The following is a 4116-nucleotide window of genomic DNA, read 5'->3' on the forward strand; positions in this document are numbered from 1 at the left end:
CAATTATTAAGATTAACAAATTTACAAGTAATAATGCGGAAAATCCTGTTTTAGATTCTAATTACAAAAGGGCGGTCCTCCACTCGCGTATCTCTGTGGAGTGTGATATTGCCATATTTATACCTATTTTTAGGCAATATTTAAGTACATTTTTATTAATAAGTTGGTAATTTGTTTAGAATAATGGTACTTATGAGCTTAAATGTTATTTGCAGCCAAAAAGAAGACCTTATGAAGAAAAAGGACTAAAAGCGTTAAAGAAAGAAACTTTGGGAATTAAAAGATTAAAAGAGAAGAAAATCTGGAAAAAAACGTTCTCATGACGTGAGAATTAAAGGATTCATGACGTGAAGAGTTGGTTCTAGAAGATATGTACACGGGTGAAGGAATCCTTGACGGGCACGGTTATCTACAACTCACGACGTGAATTTCTTATTATTCACGACGTGAATTTATGGATATCAGCAACTACATAAATCCTTGACCATTACGAATAGAGAGGACTTTTGGCTAAAAAGAGGAGTTCCAAAAGACAATTTTGAGCAGAGAAAAGTTCTGGGAAGAGGCTTTCAACACCAAAAAGAGTGAAGGTCCATAATTTAGTTTATTTTGTTAATTAAGAACGTGTTTTATATCACTTCAATTTGTGTTAGTTTGTTAGTTGATATGATGAGCAGCTGAATCTAGCTACTCTTGTTTAGCTAGATGAAGCTTCTAACTTATGAATAGCTCAATTTTTATGGATTTATTTAGTTGGTATAATTGCTTGTGTTTGATTTGTATAACCTAGCATGCTTATGTTTGTTTCTCTAATTGCTTGATTGCATGTTCTGTGTAGCTTAGTGACCATTAACTGCATGAACTTGTTTACCTAATGATTTAGTGAATATTGAATTGTTAGAGCTAGGATTGACCAAACTTAGTTAGTAATTAGAATAAATAAGCTTAGCTATGCTAGAGAACGTGTATTGTGACTATAATTGCGTTTATATAACAAATCTTATATAACATATTTATATTCATAATTAGTTATGTGTTTAATTGTGTGTGAACATACATGGTTTGACATGAATTAGTTAATTATTGGTAAAGTTAGAACTAAATTACTAATACAACTAAAACCAACTCGATAGTCCATAATCATTAGCTAGCCATAAGGAAGAAGTGGATTCAAACTAAACAAGAGTGTGTTTTTACTTTTTGAATTTGAGTTAAGTTTGTCTGATCTTGTAAAATCAGATAAAACCCATTTTAAACTTGTTAATAATTAGGTTAATTTAATAGTAAGTAGATTAATTAGTAACATCGTTCCCTGTGATCGACACCCGACTTACCCAAGCTATACTGTAATCTGTCTAGGTACACTGCATATAAGTGCATAGTTAGTTTAAGTTTGTTAGGTTATAAATATTAAAATTAGTGGGTAGTTTTGTGCACATCAAGTTTATGGCGCCGTTGCCGGGGAACGGCACGTTTATTAGTTTATTTAGTTGCATTAGATTAATCGACCCCTTTTTGTGGATGCAAAAAGGTTAATTGGTTATTTATTTTTGTTTATTAGCTTAGCTTAGTTGATTAGCATATAACAAAAAAAATTGTTTTCTGTCTCTGTCACAAAATTCACGACATGAGTTTTAATAAACTCACGACGTGAAAGCTGCAATTTCAGTTTTTAGTATTTTCTTATTTTAGTTCAGTTTTACGTTTTTAGTTTAGCGAGTTGCAGGAGTTCATGACCAGAGGCTCAAACACACCCTTGGTTCCACCACTTGAAGATCCTGAGTCTGCAATTCACAAGAAAAAGACGCCACTGCAAGAATTAAAGTCAGCTTTTTCAAGGAAGTCGGGAAAGAAGACAGGAGAGTCAAGTTCATCCTCGAGGCACAAGAGCAATCTTGATCACTTGGATCATATACCCGTCCAAACCGAGTCCGAATATGATACCGAGCCGGAATTTGAAGAACATACGAGCGAACCCGAGAATGAGCCAAGGAAAGAGATAGATGTAATTGAAGAGATGTCCATGGGAGCTTACAAGAAACGGATCCGAGAAGATGTGGGTCCCAGTTTAGTCCAACCCGCAATACCTACCACTGCCACATTCGAGTTAAAGGGGCACATATTGACTGCACTGAAGGATATCCCATTTTTTGGGAAAGATCATGAGGATGCTTTTAAGCATCTAGATGAAGTCAACGACATTGCGGATTACTTCAATATCCCAAATGTCAATAGAAACACAGTCTTGCTTAGGATGCTTCCCATCACTTTCAAAGGAGCTGCTAAGGAGTGGTTAAAATCACTTCCACCGGGTACAATTACCACTTGGGCTCAAATGCGTAAGCAATTCCTGGACCAGTTTTGCCCGCCATCCAAGATAGCCAAACTCAAGAAGGCAATAGCCAACTTTGAGCAACAGCCGGGGGAGTCATTATACGAAGCATGGGAGTGGTACAAGGGCTTGCTCAGAAATTGCCCTCAGCATGATCTAAATGTGCAACAAGAGATGTCAATCTTCTATGATGGGGTCAACGTTATGATGAGACAACTCCTTGATTCTCAAGGACCTTTGACAAAGAAAAATCCAAGGGAGGTCAAGGAGCTGATTGAAGAATTCGCGAAGCACTCTCGCGAATACCACAACCCTAGGCAAGATGGAATCAAAGGCGGTGGAGGGGCCCAAACTGAAGAAATAGCAGCTGTGATGGCTATGCTGAATAATTTGGATCGAAGGATAAATCAAATGCACCAATCAATACATGCCATAAGAGTGGGTTGCGAGAGATGTAGTGGTCCACACTTGACCAAGGACTGCAATTTAGATGAGTTTGGGAACAGAAAAGCTCAAGTATGCTACTCGAGTAGGGATAAGTTTGATGAGGACTGGAGGAAACCGAAGAAGGAGTTGCTGCCATATTAAGAGTATAAGAAGCAAAAAGAAGAGAAGTATAGGCAGACAGGTCGAGGCTTTTATCAAAAGGAGTAGCCACCAACCGAGAAGAAACTCCATCTAGAGACTATGTTAATGAAGTTTATGGAAGCTTCGGAAAAGAGACACGATGCCACTGATTCTGCTATTATGGAACAACAAACTTTAATAAAGAATCAGCAAGCCTCCATCCATAACCTTGAAGTTCAAGTTGGTCAACTAGCCACTCTAGTTCATGAGAAGTTATCCCCGAAAAATACCGAAACGAAGACCCAATCTCATGTAATGGTCATAGACACTAAAGAAGAAGCCATCTCTGAGTTCCTGGAGGCATTGGAAGAAGAACCACAACAGCCCGATCCAAAGCTGAAGAAAACCAAGCTCGAAAATCATGAAGCTGCTGAATTCCAGAATTCATGACGTGAACCTTATAAGTTCACGACGTGGGCCCGTCATGAACAGAAAAATTATTTAGTTGGTTCGGTTTATCAGCCGCCTTTGCCTTTTCCTTCCTAAGCTACCCTTAGTCCACTGGAGAGAGAGCATAAAGAGTTTGTCAAGCATGTGAAGGGGATCCCGATTAATACTCCCTTTGTTGAGTCCTTATCCAAAATTTCCGAGCATCAGAAATTACTGCAAGATTTAATAGACACTCACAAGCAACTAAAGAAGCATTCTAAGGTGGTCCTAAGTGAACAAAGCTCGAAAGCTGTGTTGGGAGAGACACTGAAGAAGATGGGAGATCCTGGACGCCTCACTCTTCCGTGTGAATTTGGCAACAAAATGGAGGTTAATGCTTTAGCCGATTCTGGGGCTAGCATTAATTTGATGCCTTTTTCATTTTATAAGAAGTTAGACATTCAGAAGATGAAGGCTACAAGAATGACTATTCACATGGCGAACCGTTCAATGACACAACCCCGGGGCATAGCAGAGGATATTTTGGTGAAAATTGGAAAATTTGTTTTTCCAATAGATTTTGTAGTTTTGGATATGAAGGAAGATCCCGATGTCCCAATTATCCTTGGCCGTCCATTGCTTAACACTGCTGGAGCTTTGGTTGATATTCGCGAGTCTAAGCTCACCTTGAGAGTTGGAGATGAAAAAGAAGTTTTTGGGATAGAAGATGGCCTCCCAAAGGAACATGTTCAAGAAGAGTTGTTCACAATCAATGAAGATAATGAATT

The 4116-nt window shown here is 38.3% G+C and overlaps 1 non-coding gene across 1 annotated transcript; it reads right to left on the minus strand.

The window, feature by feature from the left end:
* Nucleotides 1–2383: 2383 nt before the first annotated feature.
* Nucleotides 2384–2490, minus strand: LOC145103433 (small nucleolar RNA R71). Its single transcript, XR_013706526.1, has one exon. It is a non-coding gene; the product is annotated as a small nucleolar RNA R71 (small nucleolar RNA).
* Between the last annotated feature and the right edge of the window lie 1626 nt (nucleotides 2491–4116).

This window comes from Lactuca serriola, chromosome 4 (genome assembly GCF_051521515.1).
Source record: "Lactuca serriola cultivar US96UC23 chromosome 4, Lser_US96UC23_V15, whole genome shotgun sequence".
NCBI classification, from domain to species: Eukaryota; Viridiplantae; Streptophyta; class Magnoliopsida; order Asterales; family Asteraceae; genus Lactuca; species Lactuca serriola.